At 42.6% G+C, this 14,146-nt stretch overlaps 1 protein-coding gene and 1 non-coding gene across 2 annotated transcripts in view; one reads left to right on the top strand and one right to left on the bottom strand.

The window, feature by feature from the left end:
* Nucleotides 1-14,146, top strand: part of LOC126108826 (uncharacterized) — a 172,860-nt gene that overhangs the window by 119,212 nt on the left and 39,502 nt on the right. The window lies entirely within an intron of this gene.
* Nucleotides 5,601-5,675, bottom strand: Trnas-uga (transfer RNA serine (anticodon UGA)). The gene has a single exon. It is a non-coding gene; the product is annotated as a tRNA-Ser (tRNA).

Genomic DNA, 14,146 nt, shown 5'->3' with positions numbered 1-14,146 from the left:
AGTCCCCTAGAACTTAGAACTACTTAAACCTAACTAACCTAAGGACAGCACACAACACCCAGCCATCACGAGGCAGAGAAAATCCCTGACCCCGCCGGGAATCGAACCCGGGAACCCGGGCGTGGGAAGCGAGAACGCTACCGCACGACCACGAGATGCGGGCTAGAACTTAGAACAAAGAACTACTTAAACCTAACTAACCTAAGGACATCACATACATCCATGCCCGAGGCAGGATTCGAACCTGCGACCGTAGCAGTCGCGCGGTTCCGGACTGAGCGCCTAGAACCACTAGACTACCGCAGCCGGCTATTGAATTGTTGCCGCTCAGATTTAGATACAGGTTTGCATGGTCTTGCGTACGAAAAAGACGAAAATATAGTGATCGTTTCGAAAATAATCTATGATCCGCTTCGATGAGGCACGATTGCAGTGAGGAATTACCGATTTTTCCCGTGAGAGTCTAGTTTTAGATTGTAAGAAAAAGCCAGTAATTCACTCCACCCTCTGAGAAAACGACAATGACAGGGTCAGTATGAGGAAAAGGGTAGGTAGTGTAGGTACGAATTACCCTCTGCCAGTCACTGTGCTGTGGGTAGGTAAGAGTAAAGGATGAGAATGAATTGCATCGACAAAAAAAAAAAAATCCGTCTGTCTTGCGTATTTCGTTGTCATGGACCCATTATGTCCAATGGCTCGTTACAGGGTGGTGGAAACCTTCACGATTATTATTTCTTCGTGTTTTTTTTACCCCAGTCATGTTTTTCTGCCAAATTACTTTAACTTACTTTACGGCGGTACACTCAAACTATGCCGTCACCCACACGCACGAGGGGCAGCCAAATGGAAACCTTTAATACTTTTTAAAATTTTTTTACTGAACTAAAGTCGAACACAATAGCGTCATTTTTAAAGTCGGTAAAAACGGAACCTTTCGATGATCGCTTTGCCGTCTGTTGTTCGTATGTTTGTTTATATCTCTGTTTGTCCGACTTCCAAGAATCCTTTTTCCCAGGAACGGGTAGATATGTTGTTATTGTTGTTGTGGTCTTCAGTCCTGAGACTGGTTTGATGCAGCTCTCCATGCTACTCTATCCTGTACAAGCTTCTTCATCTCCCAGTACCTACTGCAGCCTACATCCTCCTGAATCTGCTTAGTGTATTCATCTCTTGGTCTCCCCCTACGATTTTTACCCTCCACGCTGCCCTCCAGTACTAAATTGGTGATTCGTCGATGTCTCAGGACATGTCCTACCAACCGATCCCTTCTTCTAGTCAAGTTGTGCCACAAACTCCTCTTCTCCCCAATCCTATTCAATACCTCCTCATTACTTAAGTGATCTACCGCGATCATCAGCATTCTTCTGTAGCAGTACATTTCGCAAGCTTCTATTCTTTTCTTGTCCAAACTAGTTATCGTCCATGTTTCACTTCCATACATGGCTACAATCCATACAAATACTTTCAGAAACGACTTCCTGACACTTAAATCTATACTCGATGTTAACAAATTTCTCTTCTTCAGAAACGCTTTCCTTGCCATTGCCAGTCTACATTTTATATCCTCTCTACTTCGACCATCATCAGTTATTTTGCTCCCCAAATAGCAAAACTCCTATACTACTGTAAGTGTCTCATTTCCTAATCTAATACCCTCAGCATCACCCGACTTAATTCGACTACATTCCGTTATCCTCGTTTTGCTTTTGTTGATGTTCATCTTATATCCTCCTTTCAAGACACTGTCCATTCCGTTCAACTGCTCTTCCAAGTCCTTTGCTGTCTCTGACAGAATTACAATGTCATCGGTGAACCTCAAAGTTTTTATTTCTTCTCCATGGATTTTAATACCTACTCCAAACTTTTCTTATGTTTCCTTTATTGCTTGCTCAATATACAGGTTGAATAACATCGGGGAGAGGCTACAACCCTTTCTCACTCCCTTCCCAACCGCTGCTTCCCCTTCATGCCCCTCGACTTTTATAACTGCCATCTGGTTTCTGTACTAATTGTAAATAGCCTTTCGCTCCCTGTATTTTTCCCGTGCCACCTTCAGAATTTGAAAGAGTATATTCCAGTCGACATTGTCAAAAGCTTTCTCTAAGTCTGCAAATGCTAGAAACGTAGGTTTGCCTTTCCTTATTCGTTCTTCGGATAGACATATCAAACTGAAATTTGTCACATATTAAGGTCTATGCTCACTTCATGGTGTAAAAATTTTAAGCTTGTAATTTAGTTCATTCAGACGTTAGGGCCATTTATTTCACATATTTTGATACTCGGAAACTCACTCGACAAAACATACAGGGTACGTCCCGTTGACCTAGGATGATGGTATTTGTCAAGAAGCAAGGCTTCAGCGTACAAGTAAGGGAAAATATCCGAAAATTCTAAATTTGTAATTATATAACTCTAAACATATTTCTTGTCGTTTTTCTTTCATCCGCCTATTTGTCCGTGTATCTGTTAATACCCTTTTTTCTCCGGAGCAGTTTGGCGTATTAAATTCAAATTTGTCACATATCGAGATCTATGGGCCCTCGGTGGTTGTGTAAAATTTCGAACTTGTAAGTGAATTCAGTCGAAAGATACGGCCATTTATGTCACATATTGTGATATCGGGAAACTCTCGCATCAAAACCTGTGTGTGTGTGTGGGTGCTATTCTATCATTCTGTGCAACGGATTAATCTGAGACGTATCCTTTACCCTGTGGCTCCTGCAAGATGCAATTTGCACCCCCACACTGCTACAGAAGTCAGACAGACGCTCCTAACGTTCTAAAGAGAAATGTCCGAAAAACTTTCAGCAACAAATATCTTCTGGAGTCGTCCGCTGTAAGGAAATGACACAAACATTCACAAAATTTCTCACGTAACTAGTGGGATACTTGGGTAATGGAGTGGTGCTAGTTAGTGTACGAAAAACATGAAACTAACGAAAATTATTATTTATTTTGCAAAAATTCTGAGAAATCACAATGGCACTTTTAGTTACGAACTGAACAAGTTATATCCTGGTTCTTTTCGAAATGTGAAGTTACCTCTCAAGGTTAGGATTCGCTAATGACATTTCTATACAAAGCTTAAGATTGTTATTGAGTTGGCAGAATGGCTGAGAGGCGCGCCTACTCAACTTGAATAATTATCCTTTAGAATGTTGCCAGGTACGGTCGAGGCTGTCATGTGTGAAATGCAGTGAAGTGTACTGTCGTGCAGGAAATATGGGGCTCGCAAGAGCTGTAGCGCACAATACCGTAAGCTGCGATGACTGCTGTCTGCGCCGCTCGCTGCTGACAAATAAGTTAACTCTCGTTCTATCTGGATTGACCTTCGCCAATCAAACTGTCCCTACGTCTCGATGAAGTCGAGGACTCCTATTGGCCCCTAGTCTAACTACTGGCGTGGTACACCGGTCGGATAACCAGTCCACCGCGATGCCACTCAAAAATTTGCTCGCAGGCGTTTTAACTGTAACTCTGTCTCTTGACACCGCACAATAAGTGTGTCGGGCAACTCAGTGAACGACGCTTAATCACAAGGACTCGATATAGAGAGTCGCTCTCGACAGATGTGCTTTCCCAGTGAAGTACTGAGGAGAGACTTGTTCCTCGCTCTTTGAGTACACGTACGAGCACACACGCTCTCGTTATGTGTTCCCGCTGCAAGAGCGACGACAGAATGGCCTCTCTCCACACCAGATGTAAAGGGGCGTATCTTTCGGTCTCTTCCATTACTCCTTCAGCTCGAAGCGTCAGGAATATCGTCTGCCAGTCAGCATTGCTCTTCTGAAACGGGAGGATGACGTTTCGTTTAAGGCGACCAATCAGGAAATCTGTAGCATCGGCGTATGGCCTTTGCTGTCTCCCTGTGAAAATCTCTGAAACTGCGTGCTATGTTTGTAAAGAATGCATAGGCTGGCCACTCCCACACAATGTAGCGGAATTTGCTTTTAAGCCGAACGCAGGGTCGTTCTCCCTTTCAGTCGGGCAAACGCTGTCTGCTCTACGGGCGGTCACCGGCTGACATAGACAGGCTGAGTCGACCTCTGAAGGGACCGGCCCACAGCGTGTTGTTTGCTTCTCCCGAACTAAAACCCCCCTGCGACCGTCGTGTCTAGAATATGTCTGTGTGTGTGTGTGTGTGTGTGTGTGTGTGTGTGTGTGTGTGTGTGTGTGTGTACGCCAGCCTCGAGTACTTCAGTCTCGGAGCGCGTTTGCGATTTACTAGTTATATGCATATCGTTTACACAAATTGATACAATACTGACTTTATCTTATCGAGTTTGGGTTCGAATGAAGCGTCTTGATGTGTGGAATATTAGTGTGAGGGCGGAATATGTAATCAATGAAGGTCAGGAGACCATGACGTCTTACACCTGCAGTGTGCTTTCTGTTGGCCTGGAATCACGAAATTTGGTGAGGTTTCACAGTACAAATAAAGGCAAAAAAAAAGCCGAAATCGTTAATTTGTACTTCTATAAAACGAAAAATATATTTCTTTCGCCATTCGTTGTTCGACTTGGAACTTGAAAATAAAACTTCCTCGAACGTCTCGGAATCGATAGTATCGATATCTTGAACTGACCCGTGTCGATAACAGCCAAACAGTGTTTCGAAATTCACTTGCCGCCGCTTGGAGTTCGAGATAATTTCGTCAGCACGTGTCGCCGTGAAACTATCCGTTCGTATATTGTCTGAGTACGTAACTAGCTTAGCACCCACTGCTTTGCTCGCATAGAGATTTTTGTTTTTATTTAATCGAATTTTTATGTTGTTTACAAATTGCAGCACCTTCTAGGCTTTTCACGCTAATTAAGGCTGTACGAGCATGGTCTTTCCTGAGTGTGCTTCTGACCAAAAAGCGATTCTCGTAGCTGGAGTCCAAAGCATTTTTTCTTTTTTTATTACTCATGCCTATTGCGTTATTTCTATAGTAGTATTCGTCCCCTAACAAAGGGAAGTAGCAATTTTCACAAATTTAGCTTTCAATTTTGATGAAATATTTTCTTTAAAAGTTTCATGCCCCATTGCACTCCCTTAGGGGTTGAATTTCAAGAAACACTGAAACACGTATTTTCATTTTTTTAAATTTCTAACTGAGAAGTCAAATACCAATTGTCTCAGAGGTAGCCTTACAAATCCTTCAGTAATTCTTTAATGATCATTCATTAAAAAAAATTAGCATACTATTTTACGCCCTTAGTGGTTGAATTTCCAAAAATGTTGAAACACGTAAGTTTCTATTTTCTGACTGAGAAAAGGAAAACCAGTTTTCTTTGTTCCAGCTTCAAAATTCCCTCATAAAAGCGAAATACTTTCAAAAAGCCTTTCATCCCCTATTTCACCCTCTTAGGAGTGTAACTTCCGACAATCGGTTCTTAAACGATGTCTACAGTATAAGATCCACACGCTTTTCAGTCTCGAAGATTCTGTCCTTAGCTGTACGGGCTGGGCTGTGGTGAGTGAGTGAGTGAATTAGTCTGATTCTATCCCCCCCCCCCCCCCAATTAGGGGTTGGACTTCGATGAAACACAAATGTTTTTCAGAATGAGATTTTCACTCTGCAGCGGAGAGTGCGCTGATATGAAACTTAAAACTGTGTGCCGGACCGAGACTCGAACTCGGGACCTTTGCCTTTCACGGGCAACTGCTCTACCAACTGAGCTACCCAAGCACGACTCACGCCCCGTCCTCACAGCTTTACTTCTGCCAGTACATCGTCTCCTACCTTTCAAACTTTTCTCTCTAACCGAGAAGCCAAACAGCAATAATGAAAGATTTAGCTTTACAATTGCTTTCGCAATGAAATGTTGTCATAAAGCGTTTCGCCCTGTTCCACCTCGTTAGGGGTTGTTTATAAAGACGTTCCAACTACACCTGAATATATTCGAGAGAGAATTATCAAAGCGTGTGCTTCGATAATTGCCAAAGTGATAAGGGATACCACTCAATCCATGATAAGCACTGCATCGATACCAATGGTCATCACTTGGAACAGCTTCGGTAAATGGACGTCCATGCCACCTTTTTGACCTTCCTTGACCTTCAAAGACCCTACTCTTACACATCGTTGGATTCGTCTCGATAGCCGCTGTCAAAAAATAAGTACCGAGCTATAGCATCCCACTTTAATAAAGAAGGTTGACCTTCATATCTGCAAAGCCACCCCACCTAGCAACAAAAAAGCAGCATCATATTTGGCCCCGTTGTCCCATGCAACTTCTGTCCCACAAACGTTTCAGCTATTACCATAGTTTCGGAGTTATTCTAGGTGGCAATAGTTGGCGACTCACCCCGTATACTTTATTGTTGGCAGTCGAAAAGGTTACACGTTTTTTCGAGTCTCGGCGAATTATTGCTTTCGAAAAGGGTGGATCAAAGAATTTGCACCGAATTTTGTTTGAAGCCGCGCGGGGTAGCCGTGCGGTCTTGGGCGTGTTGTCATGGTTCGCGCACCTCACCCCTCTCCCCCCCCCCCCCCCCGGTGGAGGTTCAAGTCATCCCGTGGCATGGGTGTGTATGTGTGCGTGTGTATGTTGTCCTTAGTGTAAGTTAGTCCGCCTCCGTAGCGTGGCAGTAGCGTTACTGTAGAATGAAGGCTTTCACGACCCGTTGACATGGCTGTTGATATACTTTCCGGGATGTGAGGTCGTGGTCCAAGAACTTTTCTGCTCCTTGGACCACGACCTCACATCCCGGAAAGTATATCAACAGTAGCGTTACTGCCTAGCACGCAGGGGTCCCGGGTTCGATTCCCGGCAGGGGACTGGGTACTGTGTGTCCTTCATCATTATTTTCATCATTATTTTCATCATCATTGACTCGCAAGTCGCCGATGTGGTGTCACCTAAAAAAAAGGACTTGCAATACGGCTAACGAACTCCCCCGCATGGGGCCTCCCGGCCAACAATGCCATACGATCATTTCCATTTAGATTTAAGTAGCGCGTAAGCCCATGGACCGATCATCTTAGCAGTTTGATCCCATAGTCCCTACCACACTTCTTTTTGTTTGAATAAAGTGCAGCACCGCATTTGAAATGTTGATCGTGGCTTTTGGCTTTTGGCGTATCTGCAAGGAGTAAGGCAAGAATTGAAGAGTGGTATAAAAGTTTCAAAGAGGGTCGAGAAGACGCTGAAGACAACCGCCCTCGACACCGTATGACATCACTAACTGACAATGGTGAGGAACAAGAGTAGGAAACCGTTCTGAAAAATCGCCAAATCACTATGACAGATGTTGATGTCTGTGTATCCTTTGGCTCGTGTCGAGCAGTTTCGTGGGACGTTTTGGGCACGAAATGCGTTCCGAATTATTTTTTAAATTCGACGAAAAACGACTTCTCGTAGACATAGCTGAAGAAGTGCTGAATGAAGTCTCGAACTTCTAAAGGAGGTTGTGTTGAATCCTACCTTGCCGTCGAATGTGGACTGTGCAGGAAACCTGCTTTCTCGGATTGAAGCAAATCGTATCAGTGAGTTTTGTACATGACCATGCTTAGATTGAGAAGTACAGGGTGATAAAAAAGTCAGTATAAATTTGAAAACTGAATAAATTACTGAATAATGTAGATAGAGAGCTAGAAATTGACACACATGATTGGAATGACATGGGGATTTTATTAGAACCAAAAAAATACGAAAGTCCAAAAAAAATATCGGACAGATGGTGCTTCATCTGATCGGAATAGCAATAATTAGCATATAACAAAGTCAGACAAAGCTAAGATGATGATCTTTACAGGAAATGCTCAATATGTCCACCACCATTCCTCAACAATAGCTGTAGTCGAGGAATAATGTCGTCAACAGCACTGTAAAGCGTGTCCGTAGTTACGGTGAGGCATTGGCGTCGGATGTTGTCTTCCAGCATCCCTAGAGATGTCGGTCCATCACGATACACTTGCGACTTCAGGTAACCCCAAAGGCAATAATCGCACGGACTGAGGTCTGGGGACCTGGGAGGCCAAGCATGACGAAAGTGGCGGCTGAGCACACGATCATCACCAAACGACGCGCGCAAGAGATCTTTCACGCGTCTAGCAATACGGGGTGGTTCTAATGAAACCCCATGTCATTCCAAGGATGTGTGTCAATTTTTACCTCTCTATTATTCCGTGGTTTATTAAGTTTTCAAATTTATACTGACTTTTTGATCACCCGGTATATAGGCCTAGGTCTGTTGCAAACAAAGGGCGACAGACAAAAGAAGCAAGTTTCTTCAGTATGGACAATGCTACATAGAACAAGCGAAATGACTGGCCTTGAAGGTATTGCAGAACTGGGCCGCGGCCAATCGGGAGCGGCGCTAATGTTATCTTTGCATAGGGGCCGCTGCTGTGGCATTGTCGTCCTGGAAAGTGGTCGGTCAGCGTGCGATTGGCCCACAGCTTCTCAGAGCCCTCTCTGCTCACTCTCTTGTTCCCGAATTTGAAACTCAACGCCGAAACAGGTTGCAACAGCTGACGAAACATGGCCATACGGGAATGACGTCGGAACCGGGGGTCCAATCGTCCCAACGGAATCTGCGTGAAGAGCCGAGACCGAAAACAGACTCGACGAGATGCATCACACGTGAAGGTTCTTCTCACCGTTTTCTTCGATTACAATGGGGTTGTGCATCACGAGTTCTCAGCTCATGGTGAATAAAGAGCACCACCTGGAGGTTATGCGCTGTTTGCGTGAAGGCCGGCCTGAGTGGCCGAGCGGTCCTAGGCGCTTCAGTCTGGAACAGCGCGACCGCTGCGGTCGCAGGTTCGAATCCTGCTTCGGGCATGGAAGTGTGTAATGATGTCCTTAGGTTAGTAAGGTTTAAGTAGTTCTAGGGGACTGATAACCTCAGATGTTAACTCCCATAGTGCTCGGAGCCATTTGAACCATTTTTTTTGTTTGCGTGAAGCAGTGCGAATTGTGTGCAAGACCACTCGCGGAAATTGCATCACGGTAATGCTCCTGCCCACACATCTAGGCTTGTTCGCGATATTTTTTTTTTTTTTTTTGCAAGAAAACAAAAACATTATGCTGCCTCGACCACCGGTTCGCCGGACGTGGCTCCCTGCGATTTCTTTGTGTTTCCGAGGTTCAAGAGATCCGTCAAAGGACGCCCTCTTGCCACCATTGATGAGGTAAAAACAGAATCGATGGCGCTGAACGCCATAGTGGAAAGTCAGTTCCAGAGTGCTTCCAAGACAGAACAAAAGCGTCGACGGAAGTGTACTATATCTCAGGGGGGGAATACTTTGTAAGGGACAAAATTAATAATAATAATAATAACTCATTTGGAGTAGTGAAATGAAGTAACACAGACCTAGAAGCACTCAATACACTTACACGGTCACAATGCCACAAATATAGAATACATCACATGCATTCAGCAACAGAAAGATTCACATTAAGCAGAAAGGAAGGAGGAAGGGGATTTATCGACATAAAAAACCTACATTATGGACAGGTAGACAATTTAAGAAAATTCTTTCTAGAACGAGCAGAAACTAGCAAAATACACAAAGCAATCACTCATATAAATACATCGGCTACACCACTGCAATTTCATAACCACTTCTACAGCCCTCTAGATCACATAACATCAACAGACACGAACAAAGTAAATTGGAAAAAGAAAACACTACACGGCAAGCACCCGTATCATCTAACACAGCCACACATCGATCAAGACTCATCCAACACATGGCTAAGAAAAGGCAATATATACAGTGAGACGGAAGGATTCATGATTGCAATACAGGATCAAACAATAAACACCAGATATTACAGCAAGCATACTATGAAAGATTCCAATACCACAACAGATAAATGCAGACTTTGCAAACAGCAAATAGAAACAGTAGATCCCATCGAAAGCGGATGTACAATACTAGCAAATACAGAATACACCAGAAGACATGACAATGTAGCAAAAACAGTACATCAACATAAACTTATAAAACAACACGTTCCCACATACAAGTACACACCACAAAATGTACTGGAGAATGATGAATACAAATTATACTGGAACAGAACCATTGTAACAGATAAAACACCACCACATAACAAACCTGACATCATACTCACCAATAAAAAGAAGAAATTAACACAACTAATCGAAATATCCATACCCAATACGACAAATATACAGAAGAAAACAGAAGAAAAAATTGAAAAATGCATCCAACTGGCTGAGGAAGTCAAGGACATGGGGCATCAGGATAAACTTGACATTAATAATTATACTATCAACTACAGGAGTCATACCACCACACAATATCCACCAGTACATCAACGCAATACAGCTACATCCAAACATATATATACAACTACAGAAATCCGTAATTATTGATACGTGTTAAATTACCCGAAAGTTCCTAAATGCAATGTAACATATATCGTACAGTTAAAAGGAAGTCACGCTTGATCAAGGTCTGCGTCACTTTCCATTTTTAACCAGACGTAACGTCTGAGAAAGGAAAGAAATAATAATAATAATAATAATAATAATAATAATAATAATAATAATGTCGTGTGACTAGGACGTCCTAGACTGTTCGCCAGGTGCAAGTCTTTCGATTTGACGCCACTTCGGCGACTTGCACGTCGGTGGGGATGAAATGATGATGATTTGGACAGCACAACACACAGTCCCTGAGCGGAGAAAATCTCCGACCCAGCGGGGAATCGAACCCGGGCCCTTAGGATTGACAGTCCGTCACGCTGACCACTCACTTACCGGGGGCGGACAGGGACAAAATTAATGTTGATGAATAAAGAAAGATTCTTTAAGAACAACCAAAATTCCCGTTTCTGCCGCCTGCAGGGCACTCCTTGAACCACTGGTAACAGAACTGCCAGCAGTGGCGCGAAGTTTAGGTTTCTAATTGTAGGGAAGCAGCCTACTCACGCCGTATAAAATTCACATCAGTCTTTCCATTGTCTACATCTACACCTACATCCATACTCCGCAAACCACCTGACGGTGTGTGGCGGAGGGTACCTTCAGTACCTCTATCGGTACTTCTTGTGTGCCATCCAGTCTGCTGTAACTACCTCTGACGTCATAAATGTTGCGCAGTACTTTAAAAATCAAGTAAATAACCTGAAACGGTTCTAGAATGTCAGGAGTAATACTAAATCAATATGTGTTGAATATCAGTTCGATAACCTAAACCATTTTCAAAATTTGGACGTTTTTCTGTAAAAATCATTGGCGCAACAGAAAAGAGCTAGAGACTTAAAATTTTATATTTAGATTCCTTTTTCATAATAATTTAATAGGAACAGTACTTTGGATCTCACGAGTTAAAATTTTAGTGGAAATTCATAATTTTCTGGTTTTTGTATTAAAAATTAAGGAAGCAAGATAGATTAAGTAGGCTAATAAATAAGGCTAGGATGTTTATATGTAAGTAGAATGGAGATCCGCTATAATCATAAAGATGTGAGAAGTTTCAATTGAATAACTATATAACTATAGTGATAGCGTATCTCCAAAGGGCAAGTTCAGAGCTCGTCTGCTGCGTGTAGTGTAATTAAATTAATTGTCTCGCCCAAAATATTTTACTTAGCCACGTCAGACTTTTATTATGATTACTTACCTGTGTGCTGAATGCACATTTAAATTGAGAGCTTCATCGGCCATCAGCAAAAGAAGCTATAAATTATTATGTAACTTGAAGTGGTGCGTTACTAGCCCAGCGGCTAGTCGGGAGAGCCGATTTGATCAGGCGTTCCCTTAGCCGTCCGCACCGCGGCTATATATATAAGAGCGCTGCACGAGGAAGGAAGGCCCCAGTTCTCCCCAGACGCTGAATAGCACACCAACTGTGTCGGGAGTCGCGTCGCGTCGGTATCGTTGCTATAAACAGCCTCGGATGCCGTAATAAGTTACTCGGGATACGCGTAACCGTGAAAACATTTTCGAGTGAAGTGTTAATTCTGGGATGACTTTAATTATCTATCTTCAGTTTGCGTACGTCGCATTTCCACGTACCGCCGCGGGACATACATTCTACCATCATTTAGCGTGGTGTTTGATGAACATTATCATCAAATTATGGCGAGCATTCATTTAAACATTTAATTTGGACAGTTTTAGTTGCATCAGCGCATTAGACTCTGAACTGCTCTGTTAGGTTGTGTGGATTCTTTTTTTTTTTTTTTTTTCATCTGTCACTTTCAGAATACAGAGAACGTTTTTTCACGATCTTTTTTGATTATGAATCCCAGACAATCTCCTAATTCCTCAGAGCTATAAGCTGTAGCTATAAGTGTATTTCTCAGATGAAGTGGGCACTAGGAATTCTAATTACAGGATTCACGTTTTGCTAATCACTTTCTGGTTGCCAATATTGTAGTTAGAGAGCCAGTGTTGAGAACGGCAAAACAACAGCATAAATAACAGGAACATTTATATAGCAATTAATCCCACCTGCCGCCCCACATATGGTTAGACGGGAGGGAAATGCATCTTTTCTTTTCTACATTACAAAACATTTTATATTAATCAACAGTAATTCCACCCGCCGCCCCCACGTAATCACAATTTTAAGGTTTTCGTTTGACTCCCCTTACAATATGAATCGCAAAGTAGCGCAGTAACCTTCAGACAGACACAAAAACCAATATGACGTGGCTTGATGTCGGCATAGCGTCTTCGTGGCGTTGTTCCACTGTGGTCAGAGAACCCACAGACGAGATGCGTACCGGCCAACTCTCCATAGTAGACTGCTGCACATCGCTGATAATACACAACTAACTCTGCCGAGGAAACTCACAGAGATGCGACCAGACACTACTTGTAATTATATAGTTATGTAGTTGTCAATTCGTTCGAGCAATCAATCATTCATAATAGGAAACACAGTCATAACTCAGTCACTCAGAATTTTCCTTGTTAGAATGAAATCAGGCGATGATTCTTCTTCTCCGCAGGCACGTGGTTTGCGTCAGTCTGCTAATCTGTAGAAATAAAATACCTCGTATTTTTGGGTGCGTTGTACAATCAGTCGGGAAACCTCAGATCGAGCGGCTATTTGGCTCTGATGAAGTTTAACCTTCCCAAGAAGTAATGGATCTCTCGGATTATTAAATGCAGGTTCGTACCCAGTCTTTCGGAAGTTCCCTTCTGATTAACATCTACGCAATATATCGATGAATATCATTAATTCTCAAATGTCAAATAATGTAAATTGTTACACACCTTTTGTATGAAGCAGCAACCTATCTATCTATATCCGGATCCCGCTGGGGTCCCCCCACCACTTTTCTTCCTCCACTTGCTGCCAGGTCACACCTCTCCTTTCTACAGATATTCTCACTCCCATTTTCCACCGTGTTCTTAGGCGCCCTCTAGGTCTTTTCCCGTCCATCTTTAGTTCTTCCATAATTTTGGGGAGTCTCTGCCCATGCATCCTCTTAACATGCCCGTACCATCTTAATCTCTTTCTTTCAATTTCTTCTCTCATACTTTTTTTTGTTTGAGGTCCTTTCTAATCTCTACATTCCTTACTCTGTCCATTCTTGTTTTTCCCTTAACTGCTCTGAGAAATTTCATTTCCCCTTCTTGCAGTCTGCTCCAGTCGCTTTCTGTCATTGTCCATGTTTCTCCACCATAGGTGACAATAGGGATGTAATAATTCTTATACATAAGGAGTTTTGCTCTTTCTGAAACTTCATTGTTCCAAATCAGATGTTTTATTGTTTGGTAGAAATTGCCTCCCTTTTGTAACCTCCTATTAATTTCGTTACTTATTCTTCCATCCCTAGATATTTCACTCCCTAAATAAGTGAAACTTTCTACCACTTTGAGGGGTTCTCCATTCAAGGTAATACTTCCGTTGATTCCTTTCTCCCTTCCAAATACCATTACTTCACTCTTATCTTTATTTATTTTTAATCCATACCTTTTCATTATTTCCTTCCACGCATCAAGCTGTAACTGTACATCTACCTCTTTATCACCCCATATTACCATATCATCTGCAAAAATCATCTTTTTGTCTTTTTCTTTTACTATATCTTTAACTGACCTATTCATTCCCTCCATCACAACATTAAAAAGCGCAGGAGATAGAATACTTCCTTGCTTAAGTCCTTGTCTTATTTCGAAGTATTCAGAGTTCCCCAATGGTGTTGTAATTCTACAATTGTGG

The sequence above is a fragment of the Schistocerca cancellata genome, chromosome 11 (genome assembly GCF_023864275.1).
Source record: "Schistocerca cancellata isolate TAMUIC-IGC-003103 chromosome 11, iqSchCanc2.1, whole genome shotgun sequence".
Taxonomy (NCBI): Eukaryota; Metazoa; Arthropoda; class Insecta; order Orthoptera; family Acrididae; genus Schistocerca; species Schistocerca cancellata.
The sequence above is the reverse complement of the archived record's forward strand: the minus strand, read 5'-3'. Positions and strand labels throughout refer to the sequence as shown.